General features: G+C 43.6%; 1 long non-coding RNA gene across 1 annotated transcript; it reads right to left on the reverse strand.

Moving 5' to 3' along the window:
• Nucleotides 1–4,088: 4,088 nt before the first annotated feature.
• Nucleotides 4,089–9,427, reverse strand: LOC116544592. Its single transcript, XR_004265969.1, has 2 exons — nucleotides 8,322–9,427; nucleotides 4,089–8,219 (listed from the first exon to the last, which is right to left on the reverse strand). It is a non-coding gene; the product is annotated as an uncharacterized LOC116544592 (long non-coding RNA).
• Nucleotides 9,428–18,645: the final 9,218 nt, after the last annotated feature.

Here is an 18,645-nt window from a genome sequence, read left to right on the forward strand (position 1 = left end):
AAGAGTTTATGAAGGTTTCTTGTTAATTCTTCTTTGAGAGAACTCCATATAAGATTTGAAGTAACTGAGAAGCTTCAGTTATCTTCCCTTTTGGAAATGTGTTTGTCTTATTACCCTTTAAGAGGATAAGACCATTTTTTTCCAGAGATGTCTTTTAACACTTTTTTTCATTGTGAAGGCGTAACCTAATAGATAAATGGACTGTGAAACCTAGTCTCTTTTGCTTACCTCCAGCATTATCAAAAGGAAAGGGTGTTGCCCTCTGAAAATCGCAATTTTAAAAGGCAGAAGTCAGCTTGGCTTGACTTTATTCTCCCTGTCTTCATTATGATGTGTGCATGTGCTAGACACCACTCACCTCCCTTTAGTCCCCATCTAGTGCGATATCAAATGCTACCCAACGGCAAAGCCAAGGGATTAGCAACAAGTAGGAGGAAAAACAAGGACCTGCATCCATGACCGACCAGCACCAGCCACTGGGGCCTCTGATGGCTGACACCAGCATCCACCCTGCTCTCAACCTCCCTGTATCCATGTCTATCCCAACACAGTTGCTGCTTCTGTCTTCACTCAAGCCCCACTCCTTGTCCTGTTGTCTCTGCATAGAGGAAGCAGACCCTCAACTTTGAAAAGCACTGTGCCCCACGTCCCATGGGCTAAATTCTACCGAGCTAGTAGGAGCTGCCCAAGTGTAGCCTCTGCCTCCAAAATTCCAGCAGGAACTGCATTGCTGTCTGCCTAAAATTAGCCCTGGCTCACAGCATGAGACAGTGTGTTCTAGGTGGTGACGTGGCACCTGCATACGCACCCCTGGCAGTCCTCTCTAAACTCAGGCAGGGCACATGGCTGCTGTCACTGCCAGCCTCAGCATCCGTGAGATGAGGGAGTTGCTCCCCAGTGCACGTGCCTGGATACAGGCCACATGGATCTGCCATTGCTTTTCACAGGAGCGCCTAGAAAAGGCCGATAGCCCTCCCAGTTGTCCTTTTTGTCCTTGGTCCTCTCCCTTCCAATCCCCACTGGCTCAGATCCACAGAGTGACAAGAGAGATGCCCAGAGCATCAGCTGGAGTGGCAAGTGGGAGAAGGTGCTGCTGGTGCCACAGGGGTCTCGCGCCAGCTTTTGCACCATAACCAGGGTTCACTGAGGAGTGGGTTCCTTTGAAATGTTCTTGTTGTTATAAGGGCAAGCGAAAAAAAAATGAGGGCATCTATATCAAATAAGAGAGATACCTCAACTGTCTCATTTTTGCATGGAAATTTCATTTTTATTTGATAATCATTTGAGAAACTTGCACAGATAAAGGCAAGTTGGTTTTATTATCTAACCTATGTAGTCAATTCTAATGTCATTTAAAAGAATTTAACTTGTGTTAAAATACACACAAAATTTACCATCTTATCCATTTTAGGTGTGCAGTTTAGTGGCATTAAATACATTCATATTGTGCAGCCTTCTTTACTATGTATCCCTAAGTTCAGATTTACAAGATAAGCTTTTGTCATCTTGTGAAACTGAAGCTTTGTACCCATTAAGCACCAACTCCCTATACCCATCCACCAGCCCCTGGCAGCCTCTGTTCTACTTTGTCTCTTTGAATTTGACTACTTTAGGGACTTCGTCTGAGTGGAATCAGAGGAGATTTGTCGTTTTGTGACTGGCTTATTTCACTCAGCATAATGTCCTCAAGGTTCATGCAAGTTGTAGCATGTGTCAGGATTTCTTTTAAAGGCTGATGACACTCTGTTCTGTGGATAGACCACATTTTGTTTGTGCATTCATCTGTTGATGGACACTCGAGTTGCTTCCACCTTTTAGCTATTGTGAATATTGCTGCTGTAAACATGGGTGTGCAAATATCTGAATCTCTGCTTTCAGTCATATGGCAATTCTATGTTTAGTTTCTTAGGGAACTGCTATAACTGTTTTCCATGGTGGGTGCACCATTTTACATTCCCACTGAAGGCTCCAATTTCTCCACATCTTTGTCAACAACACCTATTTTAATAATTGCTGTCCTATTGAGTATGAAGTGGTATCCTACTGTGATTTTTATATGCATTTCCCTGATGACTAGTGATGTTGATTATCTTTGTTTGTTGGCCATGTATATGTCTTTTTTGGAGAAATGTCTGTTCAGGCCCTTTTTCCATTTTTCAGTCAGGTGTGCATTTTTATTGTTGAGTTCTAAGAGGTCTTTATATGTTTTGGGTATTCACCCCTATCATATATGTCATTTGCAAATACTTTATCCCAGTCCATGGACTGGTTGCACTCTGTTTTGTCCTTTGATGCACAGTTGTTTCTCTCTTTTAGTTAGCTGTGGCTATGGTGTCATATCTAAGAAATTATTGCCAAATCCATTGTTAAAATTTTGTTGGCCGGGCGCGGTGGCTCAAGCCTGTAATCCCAGCACTTTGGGAGGCCGAGGCGGGTGGATCACGAGGTCAAGAGATCGAGACCATCCTGGTCAACATGGTGAAACCCCGTCTCTACTAAAAACTATAAAAAATTAGCTGGGCATGGTGGCACATGCCTGTAATCCCAGCTACTCAGGAGGCTGAGGCAGGAGAATTGCCTGAACCCAGGAGGCGGAGGCTGCGGTGAGCCGAGATCGCGCCATTGCACTCCAGCCTGGGTAACAAGAGCGAAACTCCGTCTCAAAAAAAAAAAAAAAAAAAAAAATTTATGTTTCTCCTAAATGTTTTAGTTTTGGCTTAGTTTAGGCCTTTGATCCATTTTAACTTTTACATATGGTGTGAGGTAGATCCAACTTGATGTGGAAGACCAGCTGTCTAGCAACATTTGTTGAAAAGACTGTTCTTTCTCCCTTGAATGGTCTTGGCACTGTCAAAAATCATTTTACCCGTAAGTGGAAGGGTTTATTTGGGGATTTGCTATTCTGTTCCATTGGTCTATATGATTGTCTTTGTTTCAGTACAACACCATTTTGATTATTGCAGGTAGCTTTGTCATAAGTTTTGAAATAAGGATGTGAGAGCCCCTACTTTGTTCCCTTTCAAGATTGTTTTGGTTGTGTGAGGTCTCTGGAGATATCCTGAGTTTCAGGATGGATTGTTCTATTTCTGCAAAAAAAGAAAAAAAAAAAGCCACTGGAATATTTTGATAGGAATTGCATGAAATCTGTAGATCGCTTTGAACTGTGGACATGTTAACTATATTAATGCTTCCAATTCACAAACATAGATTGCTTTCTATTTATTTGTGTTGACTTTACTTTCTTTTAGCAATGGTTTATTGGTTTTCAGTGTACAAGTTTTTTACCTCCTTAAGTTTATTCCTAATTACTTCCTTTATTTTGTTACTATTATAAATGGAATTTTCTTAATTTCCTTTTGAGATTGCTTGTTATTGTGTAGAAATATCATGGATTTGTTATGTTGATTTTGTAACCTGCAATGTTACTGAAATTGTTTATTCAGGTTTTTTGTATATGTATGAACTCTAGGATTTTCTACATATAAGATCATGTCATCTGAAAACAGATAATTTTGCTTCTTCCTTTCCAGTTTGGATGCCTTTTATTTCTTTTTCTTGCCTATTTGCTCTGCTAAGCCTCCAGTACTGTGTTGAATAGAAGTGGTAAGATGTGGTATTTATGTCTTGTTCTTGATTTTAAAATATGTGCTTTCAGTCTTATTGAATATGATATTTACAGTGGGATTTTCATATGGCCTCTACTATGTTGAGGTAGTTTCCTTCTATTCCCAGTTGAGAGTTTTTATCATGAAAGGGCGTGAGACTGTGTGAAATGCTTTTTCTGCGTTAATTGGGATCATGTGTTTTTCTCCTTCATTCTGTTAATATAATGTGTATTACATTTATTGACTTGAGCATGTTGAAACTTCTTTGTATCCCAGCTATAAATCTCACTTGGCCATGATGTGTAATCCTTTCAATGTGCCATTGAATCCTGCTGGCCAGTATTTTATTGAATGTCGGTAACAAAAATCTTGATTAGGAATACTGGTATGTGGTGTTCTTTTCTTGTCTGGTTTTGGTATCAGAATAACGCCAGCCTCATAGAATGCATTTGGAAGTGTGCTTTTCTCTGCCTCAGTTTTTTGGAAGTGTTTGAGGAGAATTGATATAATTCTTCAAATGTTTGGTAGAATTCTACAGTGAAGCCATATGGCCCTGGGGTTTTCTTTGTTGGGAGGTTTTTCATTACTAATTCAGTTTCTTGACTACCACAGGTCTCTTCAGATTTTCCATTTCTTCATGATTCAATCTTGATAGGTTGTGTGTTTCGAATAATTTGTCCAATTCATCTAGGTTATGCAATTCATTGATACACAATTGCTCATAGTACCCTTAATACCTTTTATTTCTGTAAAATCAGTTGTAACGTCCCCTCCTTCTGGTTTTATTTTTCTTAGTCACACTAGCAAGAAGTTTGTCAGTTTGGGTTGACCCAGCAAATTCTTGGTTTCATTTATTTTTCTCTCTTGCTTTGCTGTTGTCTATTTTGTCTCTGCCCTAATTTCCTCCATTCTGCTGGTTTTGGGTTGTTAGCTCTTTTTTTTCTAGTTATTTCAGATGTAAATTTAGGGTTGACTTGAGATCTTAATTTTTTAAGTATGTACAGTTATAAATTTCCCTACCATTGCTTTCACTGTATCTTTTTGTATGATAGGTTTAAATTTTCATTTATCTCAAGATATTTTCTAATTTCTCTGTTAATCCACTGGCTGAGAGTATTGTTTAATTTTCACATAATTGTGTACTTTTTGTTTTTTCTTGTTACTGATTTTTAGTTTCATCCCACTGTGGCCAGAAAAGATAATTTTTATTTTTTCAGTCTTTTGAGGTCTAACATGCTGTCTGTCCTAGAGAAAGGTCCATTTGCACTTGAGAAAAATGTGTGTACTGCCGTTGTTTGGTGGAGTGTTCTGTATATGTCTGTCAGGTCCAGTTGGTACGACACTGTTCAAGTTTTGTCATATGACTGATCCTCTGGTTGTCCTGTCCATTACTGTGAGTGGGCTATTGAAGTCTCCTACTCTTACTATAGAACTGTCCGTTTCTTCCTTCGATTTTGTTTCATGTATTTTGGGGTTCTGATGTTTTGTGCATATATATTCCATCTTCTTGGTGAGTTTTCAACTTTTAAATGTCAGCAGCATGAAGATGAAATTATAGGACGTCTGGAATTTCCTTTGAATCTGTGGGGCTGGGAGTAAGTATAGATGAAACAAGATTGGCTGGGAATTTGAGGCTGCAAGGATAGGTACACATCAGGATGTAGAGCAGGGCACAACACTTTTTCTGTAAAGGAGCAGATGGTAAATATAGTTGGCTTTTCCAGCCATGTCTTGCCACTTTGCAGTAGTAGCATGAAGCAGCCACCAGGGAGCCACACACCAGTATGTGTGGCTGTGTTCCAGTCAAACTCTATGGACACTGAAGTCTGAATTTCACATGTTTTTCATATGTCATTAAATACTACCCTTTTACATTTTTTCACCATTGAAAAATCTAAAAATCATCCTTAACATATGGGCTGTGCAAAAACAGGTGGTGGTCCAAATTTGGCCTGTAGGCTATAGCTTGCCAACCCAATTTACACTTGTCTTTTTTGTATCTATTTGGTATTTTCCATTAAAAGTTTGTAAACGTTACTTTTTGTACTTGTTACTGTTTTATTGTAAAAATAATGTGTTTTCATTGTAGAAAGTTTTTTAAAAAGGCAAAATACGCAAAAATGTTACCTATGAATTATGAGAATTACTTCAAGGTAATTATTTTGAAATGTCTTTCCAACATTTTGTCTTATATTGCTTTTTAAGATGCATAACATGATCCCAAATAAACAGTTAAATATTAGGACACATACCACCCTCCTTTCTCCTTTTGTCCAGAAACTCACCCGTGTGGAGCTGCATCTCCCAGGAAAGGAGACTCCAGAGGGAACTGCCTTCTTGCAGTTCTCTAGCCTCTATTCTCAAGGGAAAGATGTGTATCTTCATGATGAGCCTTGGAAAATTCTTACCATTTCCTTCTGTCTTAAATAGCACCAGTTTTAGTTTTAAAGTCTCCAAGGAGAAGAGATTTCTTAAACCCTAGTTTCCAAAGAATAAAAAAATTGCTTCTCAAAACTTAAAGCAAATGGTATTTTCTATCACCCCATCCCATCCAGATTTGTTCAGCTTCCCTGAAAATAATTTATGTAAATTTAATTTTTAAAATCATATTTTCCTAAAATTCTAAACAGATATAATGCCAAAGGGATCAATATCATCACTTGTTGTGAAAGCTAAAATTCTACTAAACCTTTATCAGTAAGTGAAAATATCTTTGCAACTCTGAAAAAACATGCTGAGACATTAATTTCTAAATACTTAAATGGGGGCAGGTGCAGTCACTCACACCTGTAATCCCAGCACTTGGGGAGGCCAAGGCCAGAGGATTGCTTGAGGCCAGGAGTTTAAGAGCAGCTTAGGCAATATAGCAAGATCTCATCTCTAAACACACAAAAAAAATTAGACAGGCATGGTGGCATACCTATAGTCCCAGCTCCCAGAGGTGGAAGCTGCAGTGAGCTCTGATCGTGCCACACTGTACTCCTGACTGGGCAACAGTGTAAGACCCTGTCTCAAAAAATATATAAATATTTAAATGTCTCCACTCAAATTGATAGGCTTATAGTACAAGGAGGTCACTGTTACTGATGGACATACTTGAAAGAGATGAAACCACTCACAGACACTGGTAAGAGAACAGTTGGTCACCAAAAGACAAAGATGCCAGCATGATGATGATGATAACCTTCAAACATAATCAGAAACCTGGTGGATGGAGATTTGCCAAGAAACAGCAGGTTTTGGAGATATAGTAACCAAAACCTAGAGAATGGTGTGGGGAGTCTGAAATACCTCGTAAAGGTAACAAGCCCTTCGGTGGTGATGAAGCCAGCCTTTGAGTCCGAGAAAGGCACAGAAGAAACCCGCATGTTCCCAAGTCACACGTGCCAGGAGAAAACAAGCCCACCAGCAGGAGGCCGGCCTGTAATACCAAGTAACACTCACCTGCTGGTGAGAGGAGACAAAGCCCTAGCCGCATCAACCCCGGCTCAGGACTGCCCATGCACCCCCCGACAGGCTCAGCGTCATTCATGCTCCTTATCTGTTAACCCCTTCCCCAAACCCTGCTCTTCCAGCTGATGGCACACACACTGTGCCACACGTGTGGCTGAAAGGATAGCCACGCGTTTGGAAAGCTGGAGGTTCAGTCGCTCCCCAGTTACTGTTTTCCCTTTAAAAACGTAAAAGTGTCACATTTCAAAACACCAGCTTATTTAGTAAACCAGTTTTTCTGTACATAGACAAGCGCTTCTCTGGGGTCCCTATGTCTACACAGAGTTGGTCGCTGCAGTGGACTCTGATCTACCTTAGAGATGGCTGGTGCAAGTTTATCAGCTGTCAACTTTAAAAGAGGAGGCTTAGAAAATATGGGGAAGGCTCAAGTGCATCTGAGCACACAACTTCAGGACGGCCACCAGGGGGACGGGCTCCACACAAACAGGGTCAGTGTTCCCCAGTGGGAAAGTTAAGGCATCGCTCCTACAGGGAGGGGCTGAGATGTCAATATGTGTGCCACAGTGATGTGGCCCATTACAACGGCTGCATTCTACAAAGTGAGGGAGCAGTGATCCCAGGGTCCTTGTCTCTGGTGCATTTGGTCGTTTATAGGGAAAGAAAGGCAGAGGTTGCCGCTGCATACTTTATGACTACAGGTGCATAGCTGCATTCCTTCCAAGAGTCAATGTTTTGAATGCTTTTTTAAATTTCAGTTTCAGTTGGCACATGTGCAGGTTTGCTGCATGGCTGTGTTGCATGATGTGGTGTTTGGGCTACCTTTGAACTCATCACCCAAACAGTGAAGGTAGCTTTTCAACCCTTGTCCCCTCCCCCTCCTTCCCGCCTCCCTTTTGGAGACTCCAGAGTAAAGTTCCACTGACTTTAAGTTTGAATTGTATTAAGTTTGACTTACTCAGTTTCATACAGCTTTATAACCAAAGGCCACACAGTCATGCCACCTCTTAGGAAAAAGCAAGGCGTTCTGTGGATCTTAGCTGTTACGTGAGCGATGTGTACTCATGCAGACTTCATTTCAAGCTCGCCTCTCCTTCCTCCTCAATTCAGGAACCAGTGAGGGGAAGGCGATGGGCTGTGACGTAGGTCACACTCACAGGATCCCTGTAGCGTGGAAACAAAACTGTCTTTTGATCTCTAGGTGGTTAGGCTGTTTCTAATTCCCATGGAAATTTTTTTACTAGTGCCTACCATAAAGCTACTTACATTTGTGTTGAGGGAGATCAAATGGTCTCAGCTGCATTTTCATTGCTGTGACCTCTTTTCTGGACCTGAGAGGGAATATGGCAGGTACCTGCCCTGGCTCTCTGTCCGCAGAATAGGTGCCAGGACACAGCTCTGGAGAACATAAAAAGGGCACAACTGAGAAATGCTTAAGGAATACAGGGAACCAGATTAAGGATCCAGTTGTTACCACCTGAGCCTAATGTTACCACTGATCATGGATGTCAGACACTACGTGGCCCTGCTGTGCACAGGGGCCCAGGAGCTACCCTGAAAGAAAGCAGCAGCTTGGATGAACCGAGCTTTAGATCCAACTTCTTGCTTGCAGTAAGTGCACAGGATGCAGGAGTGAATTAAACACCTCAAACAAACAACAGTGTGTTCAGGAAAAGCTGGGAGGGAAGGGACACAGGGGCTCCTGCTTCCAATATCGAAAGATTTCAGAGACAGAACCACCACATATGATACATGATCATGGATTGGCAGGGAGAAAAGCAGCTAAAAGGTGTGGGAACGTGTGTGTGTGTGTGTGTGTGTGTTAGATATAGAAAATTAATTTTGTTAAGTGTGTCTCTTCAGAAATACATGTTGAAGTACTTGGGGGTGATATGGTGTCTAGTTTACTTTTAGATGGTCAGATATGTATGCACACAAAGCAATTAAGACAATTATTGAATCTCAGTAGCTGCGTTTATGGGTGTCCGTTGTACTAAATGCTTTTGCGTAGATTTTTTTTTCATCATTAAAAAAACACTTAAAAACTGAAATACTTGTCAATCCCCCACCCCGAAAAAACCAAATTGAAATACACCTGGTTAATTATGAGAATTAACCACTATTTAGAGGATTAAGTGTGATTTGTTTCTCATCCTTCACCCCACTGGCCTCAGGAATTGAAAACACTTTAAAGGGAGAAAAACTGTGACCACGAGCCTGCACCCCATCTCCTCCTGTCTGCTTCTTGTGTCAGAGCCACTGAGGGAAAAATCACCATTTAAATTTTCTCAACGGCTAGGTGCTGTGGCCTACACCTGTAATCCCAGCACTTCAGGAGACTGAGGCAGGAGGATCACTTGAGCACAGGAGTTGGAGGTTATACTGAGCCCTGACCATGCCACTGCATTTCAGCCTGGGTGACAGCAAGACCCTGCCTCTAAAAACACATTTTTTAATGAAAACAAAAAGTAAATTGTCACACATTCCTAAGATGCATTAGGCTTTGCGGAGAGATGGCCTTTCTTGTTCACCATTGAGCTTAGCATTTCCTGCTGTTAAAATTAGAATAACCTTTATTCAGGATGTGCTCCTCCGAGATGAAACGGATGTCAGATTCTGGGAGCCAGAGGAACACACTGCGACGCACTTCCAGACTCAGAGGAAGAGTGAGCAGGCACATGGACTCTTAGGAAGACGTCCAGGGCCAGGGGACAATCATTGTGTGTTCACCATCAGCTCTGATAGCCCAGCTTGAAGCTTCCTTCTAAAGACAGAGACTGAGCAGAGATCCCATGTGTCCTGGGGCCCCAAGGGATAAAAGCAGAATGTGCAGGAACCTGTGCAAATGAACCCATGACCCTGGACAGCTAGCAGACCTTAAAAACGAATTCCAGATACAAGCCTGTATTCTTAAACATCTGCCTAAGGCTGCCGTGGATCAAATTCTGAAAGATACCTTGTTGCCCTAGAATGTCTCCCAAAACTCAGTAAGCCACTAGTCTCCCTACTCTGTCCAGAGACTTGGCTCCCACCTCCCCCAATTATGTTCCCTTTTTCCATCAAATCCATGCTCCACACAAAGAGAAGAATAGCACCTAATTCTGATTCACAAAAACATCTACCCATGGGCCAGTGTCCTGCAGGGCCCAGCCTTGGCCTTAAGAGAAGGCCAGGGTTGGGGGTATGACACTAGCCGCCCTCAAGAGCTGTGCCTCACCTCACACAACCTCCCCAGTGCATACTTCGGATGAGGTAGAAATGCCACTAGCCCTACTTCCTGTTGACATGGGGACAATGATCCCCTCTAGGGTTCAGAACCAGGATTTAGACCCAGAAATGGACTTATTGGCCTCAAGGGAGAAAAAGCAAGAGCAGAGCAGAAAATGAACAGGAAGGGACCACAATGGACAGTGAGTCACAGAAGAGGGCCTGTTTCAGAAGAAAGCAGCAGTCTCTTCAGAGTGGCACGCAAGTGAGAGGAGCTGTGGGTCAGGGCACCAAGGAGACAGCCAGGCAAGCAGGGCCCTTGGTGGCACAGGTGCCCCAGGATCTGCAGGCGGATTCAGTGAAAGTGCATGCCCAGAAGCTGCAGGTGAGCCTGCCAAGAACACCTCCCACGTTGAGTTGCCCACACTCCCCAGGCTCGGCCCCTTGCTGGGCTGCCTGGCAGTTCCAGCCCTGTAGCCCCTCCTCACAGGGCCATAGGCCTCCCACCTTTCCCATCTCTGTCCTCACCCACTAGCTTCCTCAGCAAGTAATTCTTTAAAGTGAATCCATTTAAAGAATATTAAGTATGTTATAGATGGCACTCGTGTGACAAAAATGAAAATTCCAACAAACAACCACCACTCCCCTAGACTTTTCTCATGTAAATGGAAGGGCGTTTCAGAACCTCAGTGGCACATACTGCCAGGGCCGGCCTCCTCCCATCTGCTCCCTGGGCACAGTGCTCAGCCCTGGGAGGAGCCAGTGCAGCTGTCACGCAGGCATCTCCTGTAGGCGTCTCACGAGGGTGGCTGTCGTGCAGGCGTCTCACAAGACTGGCTGTCATGTGGTGGCTGCAGAGGAAGCAGTCATGGTATCGGACTGGGAGGCAGCAGGCATGGGACCCAAAGGTAGTCACTGTCACCTGGGCCTACAAACCCTGGGGACCATGTCCCAATGGAAGCATCACCCTGGGCCACGACCCTGAAACACTAGAGCAGATTTGAGAAGATGCTTTCACGTAGACTGGAGGGAGACAAAAGTAGCTTCCTGGCACTTGGGTGGTAGGTGGCTGGGGCTGCATGTGGAGCTGGGAAGCTGGCCTGAAGGCTGATAGCTCCTCTACCGAGAGCACCCCAGACCCCGACCTCAGCAGCATGCAAGGGTTGGGGAGGAAATGCCTTTAAGGTGATTGTTTTAAGTATTTAATAGAAGATACTGCAGTCGGGCCAGGCTGAGGCCAGGCCCACAAGTGGATCCCGCAACAGAGCACAGCTAAGATCAGTAGAGGCCCAAAGTAGCAAGTTGCCCAGGCCACACTCGTGTTGCTGGCACAGGCCACGGCCTCCTAAGACAGTACTCTGGCCACCACACACCTTATGAGGGATGCCATCCACCCGGCCAGGGGAGGCCCAGACTTGACACAGAGGCCCCAGAACCACACAGCACCAACCCCCATCAGGGCCTGGCAGCTTCCAAACAAGCTCAAGGCTCAACAGCTGTCTGCCTTGGTGCAAAGATCCAAACTTCAGCATCTGACCCCAAAACCCACACCAGAGGGGGACCTTGTGGAAGGTCATGGTGGGAGGGGGGAGGTGGTGCCTTCCAGAAGGGAGCTCTGACACTCTCATAATGGCTCAGACCTGGCGCAGGCATAGCCCTCTCGTGCTCAGACCCTGGGGAGGTGGCCTTGGCCTCTAACCTGCCCGTCCTGAGCAGGCTGTACCTGATGGTCTGTGTGAGCTTCTCTGCCCCTATGATACTTGGCCTCATTCCTGGGAAATGCTGCATAAATACCCACAACTGAATGAAGGTTGCCCTGTTCCTCCTCACCTCAGCCTGTAGTCTCTCTTCATCATCTGGTGTCATTCCACCTGCAACAGAACAAACTCATTCCTGGAATTCAAGAGCAGGACTCTTGGACCTCACTGAGCATCTATAACGGGCACAGCAATGCCAGCCTTGTAGGACTGTGCTAGGGTCCCAGAGGGAGGCAAGGGCATAGCATGAGGGTCTGACAGGGTTGGCACAGATAGGTGATGGAACCTGCTGGGGCCCAGCAGGGCAAGGCCATAGGCTGGTGTTGCTGCTCTAAGACCTGCCACCTGTCCCCTCCCTTTTAGCAATGGGAGCTCGGGCAGACGTGGCCTGAGCCCATCCCACGTGACCGCAGCAGCAGCGGCAGCCAAGCCTCCTCCAAAGTCAACAGGAACAGGTGGGCAGCATGGTCAGATGGCCCTGCCACTTGTCACTGTTTAAAAATTGGGTTACTGGGGGATCGATCCAAGATGGCCATTTAGGAAAAGCTCAGGATTGCAACTCCCAGTGAAAGCGCAGAGGATGAGTGGATGCTGCATTTTTATTGCCCACAGACTAGGAAATTCCCAGGTGGAGAAGCCCTACGGGTCGCCAGCGCAGCTGTGTCAGCCAGCGCGGCTGTGTTGGGCGGCCTGGCTGCTTTGCCCCGTGCGGCTGCTTTGTCAGCGCCCTGGCGCAGCGGTTCTCCGTACAAAATACGCTGGTCTGGGTGCCCTTCTGGCTGGCAATTGGAGGCACGGGAAGTCGCCCACTCATCTGTTTAAAAAGGGGATGGAACAGGGAACCAGGACAGTAGATTCCAGGGCAAAAAAAGCACCACGAATCTCAGTGCCGCTGTTTAAGCCAGCGCAGTGAGTTGCCACACAGGAAAACACACAGATTCCGGCGCCTCAAACAGGCAACTGGAACACCAACTTAAAAAAAAAAAAAAAAAAAAGGCTCTGAGGCAGGGAGCCAGGCGATCAGGCTCATCTGGTCCCATCCCTACAAAAGAACAGCAATCAGAAACTCTCTGGATTGAGAGCTTCACAGCAAGTGCAGCTGAACCCGGGACGGTCCAGCTCTGTGGGGGAGGGACATCCGCCATTACCGAGGCACTCCAACACTCTGGAGGTAGTCAGCCAATACTGAGGCAGCCCGCAGTTGCCGAGGCAACCCGCCATTACATAGAGAGTCTGCCAATACAGAGGTGGGCCACCATTGCCAAGGCAGTTGAAACTACATCCATATAAACAGGACTGCAGGGAAGTTCACTCGGCAGCTGGGCGGAGCCCACAACAGCCCAGCAAAGCCTCTACAGGCAGACAGTGACTAGGCTGCCTCCTTGCTGGGCATGGCAGATCTGAAGGAAAAAACAAGGCAGCAGCACAACGGAAGCTCATAAATAAAGCCCCAACTCCCTGGGACAGAGCACCTGGGAACAAAAAGCGGTTAATGAGTTATGCTGCAGCGGACCTGAACGTACCTGCCCAGCAGCTCTGAATGAACAATGGAGCTCACAGCTCAGCATTTCAGCTCCTATAAAGAACAGACTGTCTCCTCAAGCAGCTCTCTACCCCTGCATATCCAAGGAGCCACCTGATAAAGGAGAGATCAGACAGACACTTGGCGGGTATCCTTCTGGGACAAAGTTAGCAGAAGAAGAAAACTGGTAGCAACCCTTACTGTTCAGCAGCTGCTGCAAGTGATCCCCAGGCAAGCAGGGTCTGGAGTGAACCTCAGCAGGCCTACAGCAGAGGGGCCACACTGTCAGAAGGAAAACCAAGAAACAGAAATACCCTCATCATCAACAAACAGAACGTCCAATCTGAAAGCCAGCAACTACAAAGACGACAGGTGGATAAATCCATAAAGATGGGAAGAAACCAGCGCAAAAAGGATGAAAACACCAGAAACCAAAACACCTCTCCTCCAAGGGATCACAACTCCTCACCAACAACGGAACAAGGTTGGATGGAGAACGAGTGTGATGAAATGACAGAATCAGACTTGAGAACGTAGGTAGTAAGAAACTTCTATGAACTAAAAGAACATGTTCTAACCCAATGCAGAGAAACTAAGAACCTTGAAAAAAGATTTGACGAAATGCTAACGAGAATGGAAAACATAGAGAGGAATATAAGTGAATTGATGGAGCTGAAAAACACAACATGAGAACTTCGCGAAGCATGAACAAGTTTCAACAGCCGAATTGACCAAGCAGAAGAAAGGATATCAGAGGTCAAAGATCAACTCAATGAAATAAAACGTGAAGGCGAGAATAGAGAAAAAAGGGTAAAAAGGAATGAACAAAGTCTCCAAGAAATGTGGGACTATGTGAAAAGACCTAATCTACGTTTGATAGGCGTACCTGAATGTGACGAAGGAATGAATCCAGGCTGGAAAATACTCTTCAGTATATTATTCAGTAAAACTTCCCCAACCTAGCAAGGCAGGCCAATATTCAAGTCCAGGAAATATAGAGAACACCACAAAGATATTCGTCAAGAAGAGCAACCCCAAGGCACATAATCGTCAGAGTCACCAGGGTTGAAATGAAGGAGAAAATACTAACCGCAGCCAGAGAGAAAGGTCGGGTTACCCACAAAGGGAAGCCCATCAGACTCACAGCAGATCTCTCAGCAGAAACCCTACAAGCCAGAAGAGAGTGGGGGCCAATATTCAACATCCTTAAAGAAAAGAACTTTTAACCCAGAATCTCCTATCCAGCCAAACTAAGCTTCATAAGTGAAGGAAAAATAAAATCCTTTGTGAACATGCAAGTACTCAGAGATTTTGTCACCACCAGACCTGCTTCACAAGAGCTCCTGAAAGAGGCTCTACACATATAAAGGAACAACCAGTACCAGCCACTCCAAAACATGCCAAATGGTAAAGAGAATCAACACAATGAAGAATCTGCATCAACTAATGGGCAAAACAGCCAGCTAGCACCAAAATGGCAGGATCAAATTCACACGTACGCTATTAATCCTAAATGTAAATGGACTAAATGCCCAGATCAAAAGGCACAGACTGGCAAATTGGATAAAAAGCCAAAACCCATCAGTGTGCTGTATCCAGGAAACCCATCTCACATGCAAGGATACACAAAGGCTCAAAATAAAGGGATGGAGGAAGATTTACCAAGCAAATGGAGAGCAAAAAAAAGCAGGAGTTGCAATTCTCATCTCTGATAAAATAGACTTTAAAGCAACAAAGATCAAAAGAGACAAAGAAGGACACTACATAATGGTAAAAGGATCAATGTGACAAGAAGAGCTAACGATCTTAAATATGTACGCACCCAATACAGGAGCACCCAGATACATAAGGAAAGTTCTTAATGACTTACAAACAGACTTAGACTCCCACACAATAATAGTGGGAGACTTTAACACCCTATTGTCAATATTAGACAGATCAACCAGACAAAATTAACATGGATATCCAGGACTTGAACTCAGACCTGGACCAAGCAAACCTAATAGACATTTACAGAACTCTCCACCCCAAATCCACAGAATATACATTCTTCTTAGCACCACATCACACCTACTCTAAAACTGACCACATAATTGGGAGTAAATCACTCCTCAGCAAATGCAAAAGAACGGAAATCATAACAAACAGTCTCTCAGACCACAGTGCAATCAAGTTAGAACTCAGAATTCAAAAACTAACCCCGAACCACACAGCTTCATGGAAACTGAACAAGCTGCTCTTGAATGTTGACTGGATAAACAATGAAATGAAGGCGGAAATAAAGATGTTCTTCGAAACCAACAAGAATGAAGACACAATATACCAGAATCTCTGGGACACATTTAAAGCAGTCTCTAGAGGAAAATATATAGCAATAAGTGCCCACATGAGAAGCAAAGAGAGATCTAAAATTGACACCCTATCGTCAAAACTGAAAGAGCTAGAGGAGCAAGATCAAAAAAACTCAAAACGTAGCAGAAGACAAGAAATAGCTAAGATCAGAGCAGAACTGAAGGAGACAGAGACACAAAAAACCCTTCAAAAAAATCAATAAATCTAGGAGGTGGTTTTTTCAAAAGATCAACAAAATAGACAGACCACTAGCCAGATTAATAAAAAAGAAAAGAGAATAACCAAATAGATGCAATGAAAAATGATAAAGGGGATATCACCACAGATTCCACAGAAATTAAAACCATACTCAGAGATTATTACAGACAACTCTATGCACATAAACTAGTAAACCTAGAAGAAATGGATAAATTCCTGGACACTTGCCTCCTCCCAAGCCTAAACCAGGAAGGAGCCGAAACCCTGAACAGACCCATAACAAGGTCTGAAGTTGAGGAAGAAATTAAGAGCTTACCACCCAAAAAAAGCCCAGGTCCAGACGGGTTCACAGCCGAATTCTACCAGACATACGAAGAGGAGTTGGTACCATTCCTTCTGAAGCTATTCCAAACAATATAAAAAGAGGGAATTCTTCCCAAATCATTTTATGAGACCAACATCATCCTGATACCAAAACCCGGCAGAGACTCAACAAGAAAAGAAAATTTCAGGCCAATATCCATGATGAACATAGACACAAAAATCTTCAATAAAATCCATTGCACTGGATAAACAATGAAATGAAGGCGGAAATAAAGATGTTCTTCGAAACCAACAAGAATGAAGACACAATATACCAGAATCTCTGGGACACATTTAAAGCAGTCTCTAGAGGAAAATATATAGCAATAAGTGCCCACATGAGAAGCAAAGAGAGATCTAAAATTGCAGTGGCAAGCCGACTGCAACAGCACATCAAAAAGCTTATCCACCATGATCAAGTAGGCTTCATCCCGGGGATGCAAGGCTGGTTCAACATACGCAAGTCTATAAATGTAATTCACCACATAAACAGAACCAAAGACAAAAACCACATGATTATCTCAATTGATACAGAGAAGGCCTTTGACAAAATTCAACAGCCCTTTATGCTAAAAACCCTCAATAAGCTAGGTATTGACGGAACGTATCTCAAAATAATAAAAGCTATTTACAACAAACCAACAGCCAATATCATACTGAATGGGCAAAAACTGGAAGCATTCCCCTTGAAATCTGGCACTAGACAAGGATGCCCTCTCCCACCACTCCTATTCAATATAGTACTGGAAGTTCTAGCCATAGCAACCAGGCAAGAAAAAGAAATAAAAGGTTTTCAAATAGGAAAGGAGGAAATCAAATTGTCTCTATTTGCAGACGACATGATTATAGATCTAGAAGACCGCATCGTCTCAGCCCCAAATCTCCTGAAACTGATAAGCAACTTCAGCAAAGTCTCAGGATACAAAATCAATATGCAAAAATCACATGCATTCCTATACACCAATAACAGACTTAAAGAGAGCCAAATCAAGAACGAACTGCCATTCACAATTGCCACAAAGACAATAAAATACCTGGGAATACACCTAACAAGGAATGTAAAGGACCTCTTCAAGGAGAACTACAAACCACTGCTCAACGAAATAAGAGAGGACACAAACAGATGGAGAAACATTCCATGGTCATGGTTAGGAAGAATCAATATCGTGAAAATGGCCATACTGCCCAAAGTAATTTACAGATTCAACGCTATCCGCATCAAGCTAATAATGACCTTATTCACAGAACTGGAAAAAACCACCTTAAACTTCATATGGAACCAAAAGAGAGCCCGCATAGCCAAGTCAATTCTAAGCAAAAAGAACAAAGCGGGAGACATCACACTACCAGACTTCAAACTATACTACAAGGCTACAGTAATCAAAACAGCATGGTACTGGTACCAAAACAGATATAGACCAATGGAACAGAACAGAGGTCTCGAAGGCAACACAACATATCTACAACCATCTGATCTTTGACAAACCTGACAAAAACAAGCAATGGGGAAAGGATTCCCTGTTTAATAAATGGTGTTGGGAAAACTGGCTAGCCATGTGCAGAAAGCAGAAAGTGGACCCCTTCCTGACACCTCACACTAGATGGATTCAACTCCAGATGGATTCAAGACTTAAACAAAAGACCTAACACCATAAAAACCCTAGAAGAAAATCTAGGCAAAACCATTCAGGACATAGGCGTAGGCAATGACTTCATGACCAAAACACCAAAAGCATTGACAACAAAAGCCAAAATAAACAAATGGGACCTAATCAAACTCCACAGCTTCTGCACAGCAAAAGAAACAGTCATTAGTATGAATGGGCAACCAACAGAATGGGAAAAAATTTTTGCAGTTTACCCATCTGACAAAGGGCTGATATCCAGAATTTACAAAGAACTAAAACAGATTTACAAGAAAATAACAAACAAGCCCATTCAAAAATGTGCAAAGGATATGAACAGATACTTTACAAAAGAAGACGTACATGAGGCCAACAAACATGAAAAAATGCTCTTCATCACTGGTCATCAGAGAAATGCAAATCAAAATAACATTGAGATACCATCTCACACCAGTTAGTATGGCGGTCATTAAAAAATCTAGAGACAACAGATGCTGGAGAGGATGTGGAGAAATAGGAACACTCTTAGACTGTTGGTGGGAGTGTAAATTAGTTCAACCATTGTG

The sequence above is a fragment of the Sapajus apella genome, unplaced genomic scaffold (genome assembly GCF_009761245.1).
Source record: "Sapajus apella isolate SASKATOON/1434 unplaced genomic scaffold, GSC_monkey_1.0 scaffold223, whole genome shotgun sequence".
NCBI classification, from domain to species: Eukaryota; Metazoa; Chordata; class Mammalia; order Primates; family Cebidae; genus Sapajus; species Sapajus apella.